General features: G+C 41.1%; 1 protein-coding gene across 11 annotated transcripts in view; it reads left to right on the forward strand.

Moving 5' to 3' along the window:
* The window catches only part of LOC126925024 (RNA-binding protein Musashi homolog 2), a 126,268-nt gene that overhangs the window by 27,140 nt on the left and 75,042 nt on the right, over window positions 1–24,086 (forward strand). For 4 of the 11 annotated variants that reach the window (XM_050740147.1, XM_050740149.1, XM_050740139.1 and 1 more), the window contains one exon: window positions 1,386–1,451. The exons of 2 other annotated variants lie outside the window; for them this stretch is intronic. The gene's annotated coding sequence lies outside the window, so the exon portion shown is untranslated. 5 more of the 11 variants (XM_050740141.1, XM_050740134.1, XM_050740140.1 and 2 more) reach the window with 5 other exon arrangements.

Here is a 24,086-nt window from a genome sequence, read left to right on the forward strand (position 1 = left end):
CGTCTTGATTACCCGCTAGTGACTTGGCCTCGTGATCCTTGTGCATCTCAAGACGATTAAATCCACCGTCTATTTCTATCGAAGCTATCGTAAATGAAGAGGCCGCGTGTCAGAAGGAGAACACGCTCGGAGTTAGCACAATACAGCTGCGAAGTCGGACGAATGCTTTCGCGAGGGGAAGAAGGGTGAGGGGCTTAGAAAACGAGGGAACAGAGAGGGGCAGAGGGTGATTCGAGCGACGCGTTCCGGGGAGCCAGGAATATCTGAGCTCCGTGGCGCTAATTAATTGGTCCGTAAATTAGCACGCAACAATGCTCGGCCATCGTGTAACCAACGAATCACGGAATTGCCGGCACGCGTGCGAACGTAAGAATACGCGTGATCTACGAGGTATTCCAAGCTGCCTCGTCCTACCTGCAGCCCTCGTTCAATTTTCTCACCCCATCGCAGACTGGGGAGACCACCCTTCGACTTCTCCCCGTCCTACGCTTTTTCGATTATCCGTTTTCTGGATGCAGACAGTTTCTATGGGAGGGTTGAGGTAATCCTGAGGTCGCGTTAGGAAACGGATAACGGTATATTCGATGATTTCCGCAAATATCTCGAATACGACACAAAATGCTCTGTGAAAAGATTGAAAACTATCTTTAACTCTTTTAATCGTCAAGTTACCGCGTTCTTAAATGTAGAAGCAACTACGTTAATCTTGAGATTACTGTGACTTTCCTGCTTTGAACTTTATCGAATTCAGGTCTTTTAATTTTATTCCTAGATGAATCACCTTTTCCTACATCTGTCGTAACTGAGGTGGTGTTGGATGTAAGTGCCCAAGAAATACTCACGACGTTCAACAAAAAAGGTTTATTTAACAATCAACAGTCAACAATCAACAGTCAACAGTCAACAATCAACAATCAACAATCAACAATCAACGATCAACGATCAACGATCAACAATCAACAATCACGCTTCTCGAATGTACTTGCTTCACTGTTACGCTAGATCCTTTGCACTTCGCTGTTCGAAACGGAATGAATGTGTTGTTCAAAACGAAACGGATTCTTTTCTTTGTTGCCCCTCGATATCCCCACTACGCACGCGTTTGTGAGACATCCGCGACGGTTGCCGCGTATGCATTCTTCCGAATATTCCGAAGAACCGTAGGGATATCGATGCATTAGGCATGTCGGCTTTACGTTTTGATGGTATAGCGTCTTGCGTCGCGAAGCTGTCGGAAAGTTTCGTCGCCGAACGCCGCCACAAACTATTACGCGACGAATATAATCTTTTTTTGCGAACGTAATATTCTTCCATACGACTTTTGTACATCTTTGACGTATAATTATTGAAATAATTGGAAGAATGTTGATTTACCTCTGTTTCAGACAAGCCAGAAGCATCCTGTATAGCTGTCTCTTTTCTCGGTTTGATCGTAGATGTAATCTTCGCTGGTAAGCTACTTCTCTTCAAATTTCATCCATTTTATTGAGAAATTACAAACGAAGTGTGTAGGTACATTGTTCGCGAGAACTTTCATTGTGGACTGTAAAACCACCGAAGATACGGAATAACAAGCGGGGAAACATTTGTGGAGTTTGCGTTTTTTTTTTTAGAAAAATGTACGGACCATCGAGAATTATGCTTTGGGAAAGTTGAGCGGTCCGGAGTATCGGGACGGTTAAAAATTAAATGAAAGGCGAACCGAAACAAAACGTGCGACTGTAAATGAACCGAGGAACCGGAATGACTTTCTATTTCATTTAGAGAGAGCGTGCAGCGAACTGACAAGAGAAGATAAATAGATACATAAGTTGAAAAGAACAGGTCGGGAAGTGAGGATGTCCGTAGGTACGCGCATCAACCGACGGAAAAAACACCCATGTGCTTTTCACCAGATCTTTCGTCGTAGTTTTCGGTCCTTTACAGCTTCAATTCTCTGTGTATACATATCTGCAACGGCAGTCAGGTTGTAAAGGGTCGCGAATTGAGTGCACCTGTTGCGACTAGTTGCAGCTAACCTACACATGTAATGGGAAACAGGGTGGCAACGTTGTTTCGAGGAGCAGCTACAATTTCCTTTTCGTTTTTGTTTTCGTTTTCTTGCATATTATCGCGTTAGCTGATAACTTGTAGGAATTCATAGTCATAAGAGAGAGAGAGAGAGAGAGAGAGAGAGAGAGAGAGAGAGAGAGAGAGAGAGAGAGAGAGAGAGAGAGAGAGAGGGGGGGGGGGGGAGTACAAACTATTATATATGGTTAGTTGATTATAAATATTTATACATTTATGGGCAATTGAAAGAGAGAGATTTACATATATGTATAATGTAATATATAATCCGTCATAATATTTGATAGATGAATCGAACTTCTATTTAGCATAACACGATGTTAAAATCAGCCATATATAGAACAGTTCTCAAATTTTACCACCGTTAATCGAAATAGATTAATTTAGCATTGGTACGAGGATTAGGATTGCCTGTATTTATGCTCACCTAGCGATTACATAGTTACAATATTGATGAGAAATGGCACAGATTAATGTGTATTATTTATTCATAAACTACCGTATTCTATTTCCATCCCTTAAGAAGGTAAAAACTCGCTGCAATAAATAAATCCGTCGATTTCAATCGAATTAATTGCAAGAAAGACAGTGACGAAATAACAGGGTTGGACCGATGGAAATCGTCTTGATAGATTCCCATAGCTAGCAACAAACGTTCCCCTGCCCAGGGTATTCTCACCACTGCAGCGTTCGCCTGCTCGATTTTTCATAGAGCGCTTTTTCAGTTTATAAGTGCGTTTAGTCATCGAGCGAACAGATAAGCCTTTTACCATGCACGCAAACACGACAGGAACGTTTTGAACGCACCGAGTAGAAACGTTTTGTTGGGATTGAACGCGGCGTTATTGGCTGGAAGCTTGATAAGCGAGAGGCATCCTCGGAGCTCGCCACCACGAAAATCCATCGGCGATAAAAACTTAATCGTAAATGATCGTGAATCCGGGATACAGACTCATTGACGAGAGTAGAGAAAAAATCATTCCCGATGCAAATTGCTCGATCGAGTTCGATTTGTCCCGATCGTCTACCGTCATCCTGCTATGTATCGATTCGAATCAACTTTTTTAGTTTCGCATAAATTGCATTTTGGTCCGGTAACGGCAACGTTGTTGCTGTATTTCTTGGAATAGGCCAGGATAGATCTAACTCAGTTTATGTTTCTAAAAAGCGGCGTGCTATGCTTGTTATACTATAATTCTAGAAACAATTTAAACGAATTTCTGCTTCGTCCATGCATCGCATTATGATATTTTAATAGCCATCCTAATATTTATGAACTAGAGTCTACTTATGTAAGATGACTCTCTCGGCAGTTGAAATTTCCAGTAGATAAAAATTGTAAGGAGTATCGATCAATGAGAGGAAATTGTTGGATCTGACAGTAAAACTTCCTTGATTCGATATCGTGTCCAACTGCGGTCGTTGTCTGGCCATTAGCGAGCACCGGGCTTTTTCTCTTTTTTGTCGCTTCTGTTGGCCGTTTTTACGTCGACATGACACCACCAGTTCGGAAGCTCATAAGGTTTCTTGCTCGTTTCTGTCGACATTTCGTGCTGCTGAGTTAACGATTTCTCCCGGATGAAAATACGCTCTGATCTTTCTAACGAGTATGCACCGAGCGGAACCTTCCCGAATCGTGGCTAAATCGATCGGTTTTTTTGCCAATCCTATTTCGTATTACGAGCTACGGTTCTGGCTATTTGCTGGCTAGAATCGTTCGCAGTAAATAAGAAAGTGGCGGTGATGTCGCGAATCGCTTGTTCGCAAGGTCGCGATAAAGCACGCGAATTCCTCGTTCTTCAGTTCGTCTGTTGGCTCGCGCAGCCAACACGATGGCTGATCATTTATTAAAAGCTTGTTCGCGAGTCTACCGCGCGTGGAATCACGGACTATGGTCTTTCTGCCAACGGTAGTCGCCACTATTATTAGCGTCCACGTGCATGACAATGAGACGAGGTGCGTTCCTGTTAAGCTCGAGATGGTCATTCTTCGAGCGATTCCGCTTCGATTTTACGTACAGTGGCTTTCGAACTTATTTCAACGCCTGTAGAAACTTTTTCGATTGTATTGGGTGTTTATATAATTTTCCGTGTCCCAAATTTTTCTGCATAAATTGCACAGATGTAATCGATAAGTGAAAATGGGAAAGAACCGTTACATGATGTTTCGCAATAAACGTTTTATTGGAAAGTTATGAGTAAATATTGAGCGCAACACGGAATACCTGTATATCAATTCATCGTTAAATTAATGGCAGCATAGTACTTGTATACATAATAAATTGACTGTAGTATAGCGCGATGCAACTTAGTTGCTCGCTGATATTCAACAAAATTCTCAAAGGATTCGAAATATAATAAATTCCATATTACATCGATGTCGAGCTTGAATCAACGTATCATTGTCATATTCTGAAATAAAAGTTTAAGCACTTCCGCGATTGCTTACGGTACGAATAGAATAAAATAAATTAACTACGACAGATCTTTCATATTCTGTAATAAACAGTCCATATTTCAATCTGCACTTAATATTTATTGATAATACGTTGTAATAAAATAATTGCAACAGAAAGTCGTATGCTCTGTTTCCTTGAAGAATTGAAAATACCAATGGAAACGCGCTTGAAGAGGAAAGAGAAGATTCTGTTTTATGATTTTGCAATTGCAGTGAATAAGTGCAAATAAGATGCGAAAAGAAATTCCGCGTGAAATAACGTATCTACATTCGGTTGTGTTTACCTGATTCGTAGCCACAAACTCTCCAACTCTAAAGCCGATATAAATCGCGTACGTGTGGTGAAATTAGATTACAGCCGTGACTCTAAGGTTGGTCGAATTCCGTACTAGCGAATCGATAGTAACAAATGATTTTCGGCTAGGACGCGGATCGAAAAATTTTTGATGTTCGATAGAAACGAGAATAGACTTTCGCCACGCTGCAAGGTCAATTAACTAATATGCTTATCTTCTTACCTGATGATTTATTAATCTCACGTCACATCTCGATAAATCGTTCCATTCGAAACCATCTCATGTTGTACGTATAATGATTTTACATTTCGACTTCAGGTAAAAATATTTATTTACTTTGCATTCTTTTTGTACGCGATTAATTGCGTTCCGCGAAACTTCGTTTTAACTCTCAGCTATAAAAGTATCGATAAGATTACTAATTGCGGGTAAGCTCAAGTTAAATTTAACTTGAACTATTTAATTTTAAAGCCCAATTCTATATATTTAGATGATAAATTCCATTGATTGCCTTTATCATATAAAGTATAGAATGCAAGTTGATTCAATCGGTATCTGGATGGAGGAAAACGCGAAGCGATATTTATACAACGCGTGTCGTTTTGTTTGATGTACCCACAGATACGCTGAATGTCTTTTAACTGATGCGTTTATTTCGTACTAGGTGCCCGGTTGCGTGAACTGGTTTATCGATCCGTTATCGAATGTCAATAAGTAGAGTGATTTATGCACGGGTGTCAGACAACATTTGCGATTGCATTTGCACCGTTTCATCAACAGGACGAAAAGAGGGATGCGATTTGCAAATTAATAGTTTATTCAGTTAATTAGACTTTATGATCGATTTGTTTCTTTAATATTTATCGTACCAAGATTTTCCTAAAGTCTGTTGTTTTCTGCGAATCTCGGAATGAACAGATTTGCTAATTTTATTCCTTGTTCCAAGATACACCTTTTTTCTACGATTTTACCCGGAAAATGATCGTACTTTTACGGTTTTATCGCCGACGATAATATTCCAGAGAACATATCGTTATCTCGTCCGTTTTCCCTACCGGTTTGCTAGTTTCCCGAGATGTTCTGGAATCATAGCGAATCAATACCAACGGAATGTTCCACCCACGTTCAAGCAGCGCGCGCTGGAATGCAATATCTCACTGTTGCGTTATATTAAATAAGTTAAATTACACCCGTTAACAAGCCGATTGCCCGCAAATTAATGTCATCGCGTTCGATGCATCTATCCAACCGTTCTTTGGGGCAAACATCATTACGCCGCTTTCCATTGATACCCATTTTCCGATTAATTAATAATAATTTTGCAAGATTTCAGCCACGTTTCCGTTCAATTCTTTCCAACGATTTTTAAAGCTATTTTGTACTTTTAGCGGATGAGGTAGCGAACTTACGAACTGAAGCTTTAAACAAATCCATTGATCGATCTAACCACAGCTAGGACTATACGCGTTTTCTGAATGTGTGTTCAGTTAGCAAACTATATTCATAACTTGATATCTCGAACTGCTGCTTTCAATTTTCAATTAAAATTACGTTGTGTTAACTCTCTATTATTTTATACCCTGTAGTAATGGTTTTCTCTAGTAAAAGTTCGCTTGTATCTCTGAAAGAAAAATTAGCCCGAACAGTGAGCCGATGTTTTTAGCTGCTAACGAATACTATTAGGAGCTATTTTAAGGCACTAATTTTGATATTCGTAAAATGCGATATAAATTACCAAAGACGAACGTAACTTGGGAAAACATTAGTGGATATAATGACGTCCGATAACACGTAGTTCAGAGTCACGACGTTATGTTTTTCAAACGTTTATCGCTCCTTTGATCCTCTCTCTCCGTTTCGATGATCCAAACACGTGTACTTTCAGGCCTGACTAATTTCACAAGCTTGTTATACGTATCTCTTGCACTAAGTGTATTGTAGCAAGAGACGTTACATAGTTGCACGTGTCGGCGAATTGCAATCGATCGAGTATCGATCGTGCAGCGATAGAAAAGCTACTCTCAGACTTGGCTGAAAACATTAACCGCAGCTAACGCGTTATTCGACGAGTAAAGACTGCCACCGCGCACTCTGCTGTGTATCGACTCGCGGTATGGTCCGATTAACGTGACGGTGCATCCTTCCCATAAATACACACCGACACCAGGATGGTTAGCGAGACGCCGATGCGGTTGCCTTAAATTTGCCAACTAACGTTACCTTAAATTTTCCCGTCTCCCGGGAGCTTAAAGTGCTGGTCTACATCGTGTTTCTTGTTTATCGAATGGCCCGTTTGCCGCGACGATTAATTCGTTGGCTCGTGTCGCGGTTTTGTACCACGGAACGTGCCGATATTCTACGAGCTTCGGGCAGAAGCTTTTCTCCACTCTGTGCCGCCACGCTTCATCTTTCTCGCGTTCTTTCATTTTTAATGTTGTGTTTTAGTCGTTATTCATAATCGGTGGCTATCCGTAACTTTACGTTCGTTTATTTTCAATGTCGGATTTTAATTGCGTGTAAATTAACGATCCTGTTTCGCAACAGCGCGAGCTTGAGCTAAAAATTTCCATTGAAAGACGGTTTATAAGATACTTAAAGTATACTTTACGTTACGGCGTGGATATACAATGTGACTTTAATTGTAGCGCGATGCGCTTTATACGATCGATTCTCGGTAACCAAGCCGTTTGCTGCGTCAGCAGCTCCATTGAGTCTTCGGGTAAATAGCAATGTTCCTGCCATTTTTTTTATACATCAGTGTATTTTCAGTAATAAAATGTCGCAAATGTATGTACGTGTTTGTCGAATTAAAATAGTTAATTTAAATTCTAACTTGTTGCATCGTTACGTAGAGGATGTGCATAAACTCGTTGCAAATACGCGTGCATTGATTAAAGTCACATTGAATTTTGTTTAGCGGCAACTACATTGTTATCGCGTTTGCTCGTTACAAGTACACGATCCAAAGTTTAATCTAAATCCTACTTAGGCCGCGTTCGCGTAAATACACCGGTCGTCTCGTAATCAGCACGGAGTTGAATAATATCTTTCGAACAATACGCTGCGAAAGCGACTAATGCGCCAAACAAACTTTGCTCACACGCGTTAAATTCGAAATATGTGCCTCGCTGAAGCGACAGTCGATAGAAAACACCTGAAATTTTCAAAGAAAGTTTATATATGCGATTGATTCTACGAAAGAGAAATTGATTCTCCCGCCATCATATTCAACGACGGTATACCATTTTTATCGTACTATATTCACTTCCACGTAGAGTCACTAGGTATTCCATAATCTATGATTTAGTATTATGAGTTACGTATTTTCTACTTATTACTTTGCTCGTAACGTTGCATAACAGAATTGTTAGTTAAAACCATGATAACTCTCGACGTGACGCTATCGCCATACGTGTTAACTATTAGCGCGTGATATACATATTTATTTAAGTATTTTTCCCATTACTTTACTAATATTCAAAGTTATCGAGTCTTCTTACAAACGTAACCCAAATTCCGATGCGCAATTTACTAAACTCCAACGTTGATAAGCAATTAAATCCAACGGCAGATCGTTTGACGTTAGTTACACCGTTTAGAAATTCATTGTGCCGCTACTATAGCCGAACGACAACACGCGAGAAACATATTACTCAGGGCGAGCTTGACCCGAAACGAAATTGTCGCAGGACAGGTGTGAATCAATGGATGAAAAATAAAAGAGGGAAGAGCTTTCGTCGCTAGCGAGAGGGTTGCTCGGTTATATCGTCCTTGAGGACGCAGCGTGGTGTGTGCAAGTGGTTCGCGCGGCCCGACGAACAGTCCGGTCAGCGTGACACGGTGCATCGTCTGCGTAAATAGACGTCGAGGTGGCCGGTGGCACCGGTGCCACCGGTTGCCACTTTGCGGGCAAAGCATGCACACGATCGCCGGACGCACGCGCACTCCTGTTATGTCGCTTTATAGACACCGAGCGAGTGGTACACCCTCCTTCACCCGTGCACCCTTCGTCCGGCCGCCGATGCCGTTCCTAACCAGCTGAGTGGGGGTAGAGCTCTCCTCCGCGAACTATCCTCGAGGAGGATATCAAACTCAGTCGCAAAGCGTACGCTCGCGCGCGTGTTCGTTCGTGCGTCTTCGCTGAGAGACCGCTGCTCGCCGCGTGACTCCAATCATTCTGAATACAACGCGGTTTCCTCGATTGCAAGCTTCGAACCGGAGATCTATGCGTTCCTTCAACCCTTCGAACGACCGATTTGATTTACTTATGTGAGTGATCGAGCAGGAGGTGATCGAGGAAGTCGACTAATCAGTGACTTGTTGAACTTGCTGCAAAGATATGAGGTGACTATCCGAGAGATGTAAAGGGCGAAATGACATTTCATATGTTCGGAGGATTATTTAGAGGTTTCACGAGATACGGAGGTTTCCTACGTCCAGGCATATGACGTTTCGTTGTTTGAGATGTGTTTGAGTCAAAGCATACGTAAGTCATTTCGAGACGTGCGAGTAGAATTAGACGCGTTAACGTCTCTGGTTGCTTCATCGATAAATCGTACGGTATCCCACACGTTTTGACCATAATTTCGGTCTATCGTAAATCTGGAATAGAAGACGGAAGATGTGCATGATTTATATCTATCTGTGAGAGAGACGTGAATCACCAAGCTTTTATATATAAAGGTAGAAAACTAAGAAAGATCGGCGTAGATGTTGTGCTTTAAGCTACCGATAGATCTCCGAACGGTTTCGTCCTTCACCCGGAAAAGGAAATTGAAGACCATCGGAGTACAGTTTGGTGCCAGAATCAATAATTCCGGCGGCAGGCGAAGGCGGAACACGCGAAATATTCTGGCAAAGTCGCGACGAATGACGGCGATCCGTTGTCCCCGTGATCAGAAGCCGTGAAACAATCCGTACACGCACGCATCAAGCGACCTAAATCCGCGTGAATTAGTCGCTCGATGTTGGAAGTGGCGAATAGTCCGGGTAATCGATAATCCGGTGCGAATCGCTCCGGCAAAACTTTTCTCCGTCGGAGAAAAACCGATACCAGTCGTTTTTGCTTTGATATACCCGCTTGGAAAGCTTGTTTTTTTTCGTTTTTATCGGTCGCTTCGCGAAGATCGTGAACTTTATGTTAAAACGCGTCTCTGATCGAGTGGATTCGCCGCCGATCGATCACGAATTTTCGACGTCGCGAGTTATTAGGTTGTTGCATATGAAACGATCGATTTCATAAACGCGTGAAGATTTCAAGCTATACTAAAGTGACTAAAAGTGCTATTGAATAATGTTTATTGGATGTCGATGTAAAGTTCGAAGCTCGAGAGACGAGACGTAATCAGTGTTTTGTCGATCGTCTTATTATTAAAAGGCAGATTATGTACATATATGAGCGAACCGTGATTCCACATCGAATTGCAGTACCTGCACAATTTTAAATCTCGACTCTAACGGAATAAAAACCATATTAAGAAAAGATACAGTCTGCTGTTAACATCGAGTGCTCACTAAAGTAACAAAACTTGAAGCCACGTTAACGTGTATTTGATTTTAATGCTGTGCCGAATTGACAGATACAATTTGTTAATTCCACTAGAAGATCGGTATTGCTCGGTATGGATCGGTAGTCATTGAGTTGAAAGGGCTAGCGCAGAAATTTTAGATCGAGAAATGGAAACAGAAAGATGAATCGAAATCTGATCAAGGTTGATTAAAATATCGAGATATTGAAAGATATTGGTCTTAATGATCGTAACTTTGTCTTACATCAGCCAAAATATATCGGCTCTACCAAATTATAATTCGATTATCGTCGTTTTCAAGGAAACTACGAAAGGTTTCAGCCGTTTCACCTAAATCTAATAATCTGGTAAAAGCTTACCTCAAAACTGTTGCATCCATCAAAAATACCACGTTGCGCGTGTCAAACTGCCCGCTTCCCTGCGCTTCCCTTGCAAATACACAAAGTTAACTCGATAAAAACTTTGTTGCATCCCGTGCAAGTAACTCGATCGATAATATCCATTACGTTGTTTACGAAAACGAACAATCGGTTTAAAGCCAGATACCCGATTGAAATTTCTTACGTATATAACCCGCAAGAAGCGTCGTAGTCGTTTAACAATTTTTCTCGGTCGCGTGCATCGAACGTTGCACTATGGAATCCCGCGTAACGTTTCGTTGGCCTTCGATTTTTCGTTACTTTTGCAAATCGCTTAGTCGGCCGTTTTTCATTCTCCGTTCTGTCTAGCTTTCGTTCACGTGAAATAAAACATCGACAGAAAGCGAGAAGGATAGACGGAGAGGAATGCGAAACAGGTTACCGAACAATAGGGAAAATTTTATCTCCGCTCGGTACGAAAAGTTGGCGGTTTTGTTTTCCTGGCTTTCTATCGACGATCCGGCCGGTTAATTTGCAATTATCGATTGAGCGGCTTTCGTCGAGATCCGAAAGCGTGTAAAGGCCGTCGAAACGTCGAACACGCTATCCGAGAGCAGTTTTATCCGAGCGAATTGGGTCACCGGTATCGTATTGCCAAAAGTTGATCGAGTCGAACTCTTCCATCCCACCCATTCATGCTATCGTTACGTCGGGAGCGAGTCTCCTAGGTAATGTCAGAAGACACCTATCGAGCCTGTTTTATCGTTAGACCGGTTAGACAACCGAACGTAACTTCTTCGTCCATGTTTCCGAGCAGTGAAATTGAAAAATTCGCGTAAATGGAGTTCATCGTTGTGGCTTTCGAGAGGTTACAGTCATAATTTCTTATTACAAATCTCGAGAGTTTATAGTTTAGCACGTACGGCGTACGAGTTTCACGTATGCAGATGAAAGGATTAAAAAATTATGAAAAAGAATCGAATTTTTAAAATATATAACACGGGGAAGAATAAATATAATTTTCGAAGAACACGATGTCACCTGTTTGTGTTGCTATACCCAGTGACATAACCTGAGATAACGATGAATGTGTTCCACGTAAATGTTCCACGTAAACCTTGAACTCGAATCGTTGAAGACCATCGACGTTTCGCTGTCTTAACGACTTGTTCTCACGTAAACTAATCTGAAGCTGTCTAATTTATTGGATTACGAATCCAACCAGAATCGTATATTTTTCGACAACTTTTGCTTGAAACGTATTGCTCGAAAGAATGGCGCAGCAGCTTTATACGTGGCAAGTACTAGACGCGTCTCAAGCGCCCTAAACACTTTCAGAAGAAGTTTGGAAAGCATAAATATACCATTTTACTGGTTGCGTTATGACACTGTTAAAATTTACGCCCGCTTGATTTAAGCCGCACCCATACGAAACCGTTCAAGCAATTTACCAGAGAATTCGCGTTTCACGAGCATATGGATGGCTTCTTCGCGCATCTACCTTTGCTCTATTACGTAAATATCGGATCACGTTGATACTATTTTCATGGTCTGTAGGTTATCTCACTATTTTCTAATTAAATATTGTAAATCTGGGTCGGCCAATGCAGATTAAGAGAATAATAATACAAATTGCATAATAGGAAGTTTAATTAAATGATCAAATAGTGGTGGGTTATTTTAGCGTGAAGGAGAAAGAATTTCATAGTTAGTGGAGCGATCGTCGGTGGACGTCAGCGGGGAACAGTGGTTCCCTATTTAGAATTTCATTTTGATCGTTTAATATTCCACGCTATGCGCAGTATGCCGGTGTTTGCGGCACCCTCGTGCCACGGGGTGTTTTCCGCGCAATCTTGCCATCTACTCTTGGCGCAACATCGTCATCCTTCAACTTTGCGAAACTTCCATTGCAAGCGTGTCTTCTCGTGGCTCTGTTGGCCGTTTCCTTGATGGAAGACACAGTGTCGAAGATTTTGTGGTATCTCCATCCTTTCACGCTTCGTGTTTCACATACGCAACATTCTAGATCGTATAAGTTGTTATTCGCTAAAGATAAATACGTTTGTTAATACGTATAATTGGTCTCAGATCTCGTACGACGATAACCAGCTTTCTTCACATAAGTTTCGTTTATAGCGGAATTTTTAATTATCTTTCCTGTGTTCAACGCGCTTTCGTACCGCACAAATTCTTTTGCCCGCAATTGCGGCACATTTCACCGTGAACTCCTTACTCTCGCGCGTCAACACAAAAATCTTTCTATTTCGTGCAACGTTTAAATCGATCCTTCCTTCATCGAGACCGCGTTCTTTCTTTCGCGTTGTCGAAAGATCCCTCGTCAACCCTGGGCGAACGAAAGCAACTAGGTTCCGCGATTTACGAAATCGTCTATTTCAAACCTGATCGGTGGTTCATCGAACCACAGAATAGACTAAACCAGATGCTGGCTAAATCCGTAGCGTTTGGCGACTTTGGCCGTAACTTCAAAGCATCTTCTTGCGTCGGACATTGTCTAGAAAATTGTTATTTCCCAGTCGAGAAACCATTTCAATCGTGTCAAGGTATCCGAGCCAGAAATGTCCTTCGTGTAGAAATCGTTATTAATTTCGACGAGATTATTGAGGCAGAGTATGAACGTGCGTGGAACGCGCGGGATTTACTCGGCCGTTTCGCCGTTTATTTCCAGCGTCATCTCGAACAAGCAGACGGGCTCGCAATGATTCAATCAAGCGTGAACGCGCTCGCTCCGCCAATCCGACAGTTTTATTGTTCTGGGGCGAAGGTGGCTGAACATGAAACTTAATGGTTGCACTGTTCTTGGCGGGATACCCTTGCTAGGATCCGCGTTGATTAATGATCGAGTACTGCCATAAACGCTGATAGATTCGCCGCTATGTATGCGAACCTCGCTCGTTACAGCTCCGGAAAAATGAGGAGGAATTCCTGCGAGTTGTATAAGCTGAGGTTTCCAAACAATACAATCACGATCGACGAATTTTCCATTCAACGAAATCGTTACTGAACGTCACATTTTTTTCTTCGCGTCGCGTTTCTCCTTGTCCGGATAAGATAGGCTTCGACGGCGGAAGGATCGTACAGTATCGAGCACTGCTGAATTTACAGCGAGTGTTTCTGACATTTGAGAAACTGGCGATAACTTGGATCCACCGGGGATGATCTTCGTTACTGTTTTTTTAACCACAGTATTAACGAGGCTACGAGTATCGATTTCGTTGATTCTGTTCTCTGATTGAGTTAACACGTGTACCACGTGAATCTCTATACCTTTAGGATGCAGAATCGAATGTTGGAAATGCGAAGTGACGAAAAATCACGGGACCGTAGAAAAAATGTTTCACGATAACTCGTATGAAACAAACGTTATGTAAAATTTAACGATGCAAAGACAAGTATTGTGGACAGCGAATTTATGCAGTGAATGTTTACGGATATATGAATGAATGTTATGTATTTAAAGGGAATTAAAAGGTGCAAAAATGCACAGAAAACTCACACAAAGCTGTATAAAATATGGATCGCCGTAATACTTGATGGATGCGATTAAAATCTCTGCCTAGGTTCTATTTCTTTGGTCGAATTCGCAGAAATATAAATTTGCGTATACGTCTGCAGATGTAGGTGAAAATCGAATGTGTAGCGATCTAATTAAAGAACTTTAAAAAAGTAAAATGTATTTCTATGTATAGAAATAGTACGGAAGTTATAATCATCCAATCGGTGAACATGTTAATCGAAAATCGACGTGGGATTGGAGAGCCGCGTTTTTCCTAAAACGAGCATCGCTCTCCACGCTATGTTTAGTATTATAGAAACAGGCATACGAAGCGAATCGGACCTGTGTCTCCTTGCTAAACTGCGTCAGCTGGCTAAACTTGGAACTTAGACTTCGTCTGGCTTCCGTTGAACGGCGCTCGGCATACTCGACCATTTTTGTTTTACACTTTATGTAATCCTTAACGCGAACATCGCTTTCAATATTTTTAGAATCGCATTTTTCTTTCGACGCCTCGGTCTGGCGCACGCGGTCACCCGTCAATCTTTCATTTCCTATTCACATCGTAAGAAATTGAATCACCGTATCACGCGTTGCTCTTCATTTTACTTGCGAGATATTTATCGTAACGTTGATCGATTCTCCATTTGTACGATGCACCTCGCACATCATCCCGTTATCAAAACGTCAGATTTTCAACGCTTGGTTTTTGAGAAGATCAAGTTTGAAGTTCAACGGATGCTATACGTGTAATCGTACGTGTAATCGCGCTGTGCGTCATTGACTCTTAAAACGCGTGTATTTACTCATACTGGAGATAGGTGCTAAATAGTTGCACCGAGCGTCTATTCTTCGGCCAGTCTTCGCACATAGTTCACTGCATCTTGAAATATTCTGTATACGCTATTCTCGTCCCCCATTATGCTCTTAAACGTCTCTATACGCAGTTTGTTTCTTCGTTTTGAATGTCGCGTCGAGGAGAATGGGAACGTCGATCGATGGAGAAAGTTGCGGTTCCTTTCGATTTTTATTTAAAGTAATCGCTAGACTAGTGTGCCAGTAGCAACGACGATGAAAATCATAGGGCCAGAAAGACAAAGGGAAGGCCGGCGATTCCGTGGGGGCAGCTAGGAGGCTGGAGATACGAAGGCCGAAACGAAAAACGTGCAGAAAGTCTATGTTACACAGCCGGAGAAAAAGAGAGAAAAGAACGAAACTCTTCGGCTGCGTAGCTTTCTCATTATCGCGATTGTTCCACGATGGGTACCGGTCGACAATAGGCGACACAGTTTTTTCGTCGTGGAAGAAAGAACCGTGCTGTCTCTCCTTTTCTTTCTTCTCTTGGCTTCTCTGTCTCTTTCCTCGTCTCCATTTCTTTCTTTCTCTTTCTCTCTCTTTCTCTCTTTCTCTCCCTCTCTCTCTCATTTTGTTTTTTCTCCTTCCAGGCTCGTCTTGAGTTGCAATAGTTTTCATTGTACCAGTACGTAGCTAGATACAGGTCTACAAACCATCAATAGTAGGTCATCGGCTGGTTGTTGGTACTCGCGCTTATTTACTTCCTCTCTTTCTCTCTCTTTCTCTGTCTTTTCTCTGATGTTCCTTTTCGAGCTCTGTTTCTCATTTTTCGGCTCAAGACGGTTTACGAAATAGATACAGAGAATAATTAAGATCGTGGCTAAATGAGAAAAAGCTAACAGTACAAAACATTAATCGCACCTCTGGTATCAAATATCGCGCTCCATGTACCAATCTTTAGAATAAGCTAACTCCGAGCTCGAAATCTTGGAGGTTTCGAGGTTTCCTCGGAAAGTCGGTTGATAAAACGACTGATCCCCTGTTGTTCTTCGTATGTAATCGTGTTCTTCCTGTGTAATCATATAGTCCGTGTTTGTTCAGTATTCGTTACCGAAATAATTCAGAACTAAGTTACTCATGTCGCGGCGTATCAACTTTCCATGTTTCCTCTTTTGTTTTACAACGAAAACGTTTTCACGCTTCCTTTCTCCGCTTCGGATTAACCTTTATACCCAGGTTGAGAAATCGCCTGGATTACAACGAACGCGCGGTAGCAGGAAAAAACAACATAATTTCATTCCGGTGATAAAAGTATGACGCTTTCGCAGTTAGCTGAGAACAGCTCCAACCTTCTCATTTCGCCTTTCATTTCGCTTGCTCGCTGGTGCTGAGAGTCTCGCAATTATACTTTGCAAATCTGCGATAAAATAGATTGCGAATGTGAATGTTTAAAAAAAAGGAGGAAAGAAATACTCTTTGGGAATCCGGTTATCGCATAAATCGAACAAATCTGTCGCTCTTTTTACCTGAGCCAGTTTGGCTTTGTACAAGTAATAAACGAAATAATTTTCCCAAACAGAAAGCTGTCATTTCAAATTGTTTTATTATGTATATAAATTTTGAAATCTTGAAAATAAAGCGAAGCAAGTCTTTCTGCCATCTTGTATGAAAATGACGAAAATACAACAAATTTTTATGATAGATAATGTTTTTATAAAATGTAAAGAGAAAAAGTAACAAAATAGTGGCGACAACACGATCGACTAACACGTGAAAAGGAGCGAAAATCTGGATTAAAAATACAGAGGGGGAAAGGATAGAGAACGGCGCCTCTGTAGAGGAAAAGATAATGGGGATGCAAGGTACATGCAAGGAAAATTATGTCGCGGAAATGTCGAGAATCTGTCTTGCTCGGTTCCCGTCGGTGAACCTAAAAAACAGCCGTCGAGGAGGTCGAGGAGACTCGCGGAGACACAACGACGTCAACGAGTGAGGAGACAAGATGAAAGGGATGAAATGGTCTCGTGACGCAATCAGTGGCGTAACTCGCTCAACGAAAAAGTTCTTTCGCTGCGAAAATCCCATTCTTTATTCTTCAGAAATTTTTTCGTAGAACACGAACGATATGTCTCTGACCAGCAAAAAGTTTACCCGATTCTTTTTACGCGGTAACAAAATGGAAACGCAACCGGAAGCTATAAATGATCCATAGACGAAAGAATACTTAGCGTGCGGAGCAGATGGCGTTACTACTTTCCAGTGATACAGGTCAACGCTAGGTCGGCAGATCGCCAAGTTTCTATGGACATAAAAGAAGTGAAACAGAGATTAGAAATCGTAAATGTTTTCTCCTTTAATTTAATTAATTAAAATTGTTGTCTCGTTAATTGTAATTGCATCAGCCTCTCGTGCGAGTTATTTGTTAGAGATGCAAAGGAATACAAAGTTACGATTATAGATTATTATGTAATCTTAGAACATCCTGGGTAATATAACGGTTCTTGTATGGATTTATGGCTTCGCATAAAGTCGATGAATTTGACAAGGAAATTGGAAGAAATCGATAATCGAAAAATTGGATTGGCGACGATACGCCACTGTAAGTTGCGGCGGACTCGATTTATCTTTAGCTGACGTCTTTATCTCGGCGCAAAACAGTCCGGGTTTTTCACAGACTCGTGTTTCCACTATTTTCGATCTTCCATCCCCTTCCTCGTCCTCAGTCGCAGCCGTGCATCCCCTTGAAGACAGCAAATGGCACACGGCGCATGCAACACGATCTCTTTGTTGGCGAAGAATGAAAAAGTCTGGCGTGTATTGCTCCACCGAGCGGTTCGTGACTACACAAGGTACATTAAAAGATTTTCATCGGGGATTTCTGTGCTACCGTGCACATTCCCCGACGTCGACGAACAAAAAAAAAACATTTCTGTGGAATTCCTGCGTGTTCGTCTGCGGTTTCATCATCAGAAGCAAAGTAATTACACATCTTGTTTTCTTGCACCGCGATTGATCCAACCTGACGATGGAACAGGATCGTTCGTTGAAACAACGAAGATTATTTTCATTCTTATTTCTATCTGGTTTATCGTACAGTGGCTACGAAACGTATTTGCATGCAATTGTATTTATTGTTTATTGTAACATCTGCACATAATCAATCGCATGCAACTATATTAAATTTCGTATTATTTGGTAGAATTTTCATGCAAATGGTCGGGATTCGCTTCATTAGATTAAATAGAGGGTAAATGCGAGTACTTTTTATTGGGCCATTATAAGTGAAAGGTAAATTTTAAGTATGGCTCTTTCGAAGATCGATCCAAGGATTTCCCGGTATCATCGTACCAAGGGATTAAATATTTGGCCAAGGTTCAAATTGCGGGGTCTAATTTGGCCGAGATCGGACCGTCCACGATCCCCCGTGACGTTTTCTTTCGCGTATTCCTTATAAACGGACACTTTCGATAAATTATACCGAGATGCTCGGACGAGCGAGCGTTCCACCAATCTTGGAACAAACTTTGCCCGTTTTTCCGAAAGAAAACTTGGCTTTCAAGTAGCCAAGATACATCGTGAGTACGCAATGCAGAATACAGTTTTAAATCTTGTAAAATCATCGATGCCGAACTAGAAATATCGTTCGTCCGTATGAAATAACATTAAATCATCTCGAAGAAAAGTACGTAAGTTTCGACTATTTTTCTCGATGGCTGTATAGATAAAATTCAGATCTAAAGACTGCTCGTTTTATAAAAACAAGAAAAAGGCATCACTCTCTGACCTTCTCTTTTTTTTTCTTTTTTTTTTTTTTGAAAAAAAGAAAAAGTAAGGACTCATTGACACAATTCAAAGCCTCGGCGTGTATGAAATTAAGTGGCACGTGAAAGCATACCAACGCTGGTTGGATGTCGGGGTCAAGAGATTAAAGCCTCGTGTACGCTACGCTACCTATGTGTGATGCGTCGAATTAAGCTAAGCCACGCTCGAGCGTTTACGCCTGTTCGAACATCTTTCTTCTTTTCGGTCTTATCCGCGCGATAGAATATCTTCTGGAATTTAATTAGGTATTATACGTGCTTGAGAATTTGATAAGCGTTTACTTAGCCCGCTCGTTTTCTGGAATATGGCTAGTCCGCGTGGAAATGCGCATAAACTATGTTTCGAGGAGATAATTATTCTAGTTTCAGTCCAAATCCGGTCTCGAGGCTCCTTTTTACGGGACATTGCCCTATCTAAGTTTGCTCGCCAAATACAATGGCAGTGGGATTCGGCTGAATTCCTCCAGAACAAGTTCTTGCTTTCTCTATGAAAGATTAACGTTAACCGTGCATATCATACTCAGACTTTCGCGTAACAACCACGTTATCTGATGCTTCTTCTTCCAAGCAATTTCATATCGCTTTGCCTTTACGATTTGTTACTATATCGCGAGATTGCGGTATTATCAGTCGTACGTGATTAATTCAATAACGTTTCGTAGCTCTGTTTCGAATCTCGAATTTTTATATCAGTTGGGGCCATGCACCGATATGCTGAATCGTCTGAAATGACGAAAGGTTTTTAATTACCCTTAGACGTTGACACGGCTAAACGTAGTTATAGGTTTTTATAGTAACCTCGTTATGAACGAAGCGAAGAGAATTGTGATTTAGCAATGTAACGACGAAACTGCATTTCACGCGAATAGAAATAAGGCACGATAATAATTAGTTAGGTAATAACGTCGCGTGCTGAACGAATGTTCTCCTATCTTGGTAAGTAATCGCGGATGTGCACCACATTCATTCAACGCAAACTATGATAATTCAGATGTTAATTAATGTCGAGTACCGCATGGACACTGATTTCGTTCCATCTTCCAATTGCCTCGTCGTTTTCTGAAATTCCTAATTAAGTATCTACTTCTCATTAGTATTCCAACTACTCCACTTAACGTGTACCCATTTACTGAAAATCTTAATCGTAGATACGCTTTCTTCGCCCGCGAAAAACGCTCGTACCTTTGTCTATATCGTGAAAATCAACGTGCTTCGTACAATTATCTACATCGCCGGTGGATAAATGGAGGCTGTAAAGAATTGACGGAGGGCAAATTGGGTTATGACGTAGTTACATTGTCATCCATAAAAGTCGACGAAGACGTTCGATACGGCAAAATCGCCGATAATGTTCTTAGCCTCGACATAAATGCCATGTCAATTATTGGCTAACTCGACCCGATAATACTTCCGACAAAAGTCAGCCAGAACGTTGTTCCGTTCCCTAACATTTACCCGACATTCCGTAAGGATCGTTCACGTTAGCCGTTCGCCTTTAACACGCTTCGACTGGACCGAAGCTGCGGGTTAAAGATCCTAATTTTTCCTTGCCAAGAAAATATACGTCTCTCCTTGTTCCTGCTTGAGTCTGCTTCGTTAGGATAATCGGTCTTTTTCCTCGGACTCGAGTAGAAAAAAGCGGTGACGTCACTGCAAAAGATAGGCTAACTCGTGGTATTTGTTTAAACATTTGTCATACGGAAAACATTTTTAAAACGAGGTAAATCTAAAAAATTGTTAAGATATTGTTAGAATGTTTGGGAATTGCTGCTTCGTTCGATATCGTTAAACTAACATGGATAGAGGAAACCATATATTCGATATTATAAATGGAAAAAATGAAACGTATCGTAATTGTAGCACGATCGTAAATTAAAGATTTAACCTTTCGATGCACATACTCGTGACATGAACAGCTATGAAAGTTGGAAAGGAAATATCGATGGAAGCTAATACGATTTACAGACAGAATCAAAGGAAACGTGGCACGCTTGGAAAATCCATTAAGATGTGTAACTTAATCGTTTTTCAGCTGGTTGACTCTGTAAAAGAGAAGGACTATATGGAAGACGTACAAGCGATACACCAGCCATGGCCAACGAGAAACCGTGCCCATTCTGGTTTGCCCACGTGTTCGTTTCGTTCGTTGACTCGTTTGATCGGTATAATCGGAGAAACAGTGTACTTCGTGATACGTTCTTATTCACAAGAACACAATTTATACGATATGTTATTGTAAACTATTTCATTACTTACAGGCAAGCGCATGATTCGCAAGATTTTTTATTTATATGGAAGTTAATATCATTACACTTTCGAATAAACTATTCCCAAAATTGCGATGAATATTCAACCGCGTGGCTATTCACGTAAAAACAGACTCGAAGTATGCATTGTACGAATGAGATATAATTTCAGTACAATGATATAATCCGTACGAACACTAGCAGCATTTTCCAATAAGATCGCCGATAAGTTACGACTTAGACTCGCTGTTACATATTAAATTGCGAAATTCTTCGGATCGGAACGGGTTAGCGAGCGAGCTGTAACCCGTACTATACACGCGTCGAGTTGCGTAAAACATCATGCGGTTGCTTCGTTTCGAAGTAGATATACATTGATGTAAATAGTAAAGGGGATTTACGACTTCCTAGTCAAAGGCGATAGAGAAAGTGGACGCGATCCGCAACGTCGACGGCGCAACTTACCATTTATAGTCTCCAGCCGTACTCTCGATATGTCTTAATGGCTATAACATCCACGACATATCGCCCTCTTCCGACTTCGATCGCGTTCGCCTTACGACTTTCGGTCCTCGGAATTACCAATGAGACGCTCAAGCTTCTACTCGTATTAACTCTTCGCTATGAGGCTTTCAGACCGTCAAATATTACTATTATAATTAACAGACGATGTAAGTAGCTCATCCTGTACATCGAATTACATTAAATTAAAGAAAAGAAGAAAACAAGAGTTAGAAAACAAGATACATACTGTATTAACAAAGGGAGTACACGAATAAATTTTGTATACAGGAAGAAGAAGGAACTTTGCATAGTGATAGATTCCCTCACCCTGTTTCCATATATACATAAATTATAGGAGCGGATACTCGATATTGTTGAAAATATTCATGAATCTTGATTAAAATTTCATTACCGTGGTAAAATAATCATGAGGTCATATAATCGTTCGTTTAATTCTCTGTAATATAGACTTGTGTTTATTTTCATCTGTATTTGACACGTTATAATTAATCGTATAAAGTATTTCAATGTTCATACGCGTATAATTTTCCTACTATCGGAAACTGTGTCGTTGTGAATGCCAAAAATGCCTTCAGTTTCTAAAGCGCCATAGCGACAAAGATAACGGTAATAAAATGTGAGTGAAATTTCATTTCTTAGAACGAGCGAGTCTAGTTTTTATTCTCAGTCGTTCGGTTTATTCCCTTGAACAAGTAACTGTAGACAGTTACTTGAGTTGGATGCTCGCGATGAAAAACGAAGGTAGACACGCAAACGTATACATTCTACGACAAAGTGAGTCATTGGTACAAATACGAAAGTGTGCAGAAGGCATATTTGGCTGTTTTGTCTTGTAAAAACAAGGAAATCCACGTTGAAAATATTTCCACTGTTTTAAAGCTATCCCTGGCACCGTGCCAATTTCGTTGACCACGGGATATCGGTAAAAACCAGATCGAACGTGAGTTGAAATCTGCTTGGTTTGTGTATCAAAGTCGAACAGGCTCAATGCGGAAATTTACTTATTCTCGCTTCTGTTTCCATACGCTGTGAACTGGCTCTAATGGTTCTAAATTTCAATCTTTCTAACGTTCTACGTGAAATTTATTTCATTTGATCGACGAAAGCGGTGCGAGAGATTATTTAGAAATCTTTTTCATTCTATATAGTTGAAAAGGTTTTAACGAAGAATACTTTTTAAATATTTTGCAGTACTTCATCGCTAAATTTGTTAAAAAGATACGTAATCCTACCTTTGCACGGTCGGTAGAAACTGTAAGATCATAATAGCGGGATTATCGTGTCATCGTGAAGAAGTCGGAAAAGAAGTAACAGGCGTCTGGCTCTCGACGAAATTGATTCCGTAGAAAACTAAAGAAAGGAAGAAAAACAAGCCACTCGACGTTGTAACCTAGATTTTGAGTGCGCTACGTGAAGCGGAAGACACAAGCACCCGCGAGATCCTCCCCGCTCGAATACGATCGCAAGATCCTTTCCGGCTTTTCTGCTTCGCTTTTTGACCTTTTTTTCGTACGCGTTTCACCGTATTCAGCTCGGGAATTGCCGGACCGACTACTCTCTCTCTCTCTCTTTCTCTCTCTCTCTCTCTCTCCCCCCCCTCTCTCTCTGGCGATCTTCTCAGGATTCTCCTTGCTCCTTTTTCCCATGTAAATTGTGCACCTAACCCGAGCCAGACAACCGTTCGTGTCTCGCGGAACTCCGCGCCGTTTCGCTTCTTCGACTCGCCAGTGAAATTCGTTCCGCATTTCTCGAATGCTTTTCTCACGCTGTTTGTTTAGACTTTTGTGAATCCGACGATATATGTTTTCTATTTTATATGTTGAGAATTTATCTCAACGAAAGATTCAGGCTAACGCTTTTCGGTTAATGTTACCAAAGGCAATGCGCGAAACGCGAAAGAAGGGGTGGAATGGAATAGAAATCAGACGCACGGTCAGCGCACTCTGTGAACTTTATTAATTCTCAGCTTTCTAATTGGATTACTCTCGAATTAATTGGCACGATTAAACGGTCAGACTTGACATTACCGACGTCGACGAACTCATCCCCACTTTCCGATTTAAACACGCGGAAATTTATTACACGTCGTTTCGATATTGCTCGAGTTTCCTTCGTAGGGTCGCAGAAATCTCGCAGTTCAACCCTGACCATCTCTCTACACAAGCTCGCGATTTTACGACGTTTCTTTCAATCGAACTGCATCGCGATAAAGGTTAAGATAAGATTAGAGATAATCTATTATTTGCCTTCCTTATTAAACATTCGAATAAGCGGATTGAACGTCCGAACGAATAAATTTCCGAATAAAATTTCTATATCATGTTCCATTGATACTTGGGCACTCGCTTCCTCGATTATCGTCGTTTATCGATTGTTTACGAATTCTATAGCTTAATCGCGACAGATCGCGTAGACATTTATCGGCAATTCGGCAATATGTATTTAAGATATTTCTACATCGTTTGATCCGCCAAATCT

This window comes from Bombus affinis, chromosome 15 (assembly GCF_024516045.1).
Source record: "Bombus affinis isolate iyBomAffi1 chromosome 15, iyBomAffi1.2, whole genome shotgun sequence".
In the NCBI taxonomy this organism is placed as follows: Eukaryota; Metazoa; Arthropoda; class Insecta; order Hymenoptera; family Apidae; genus Bombus; species Bombus affinis.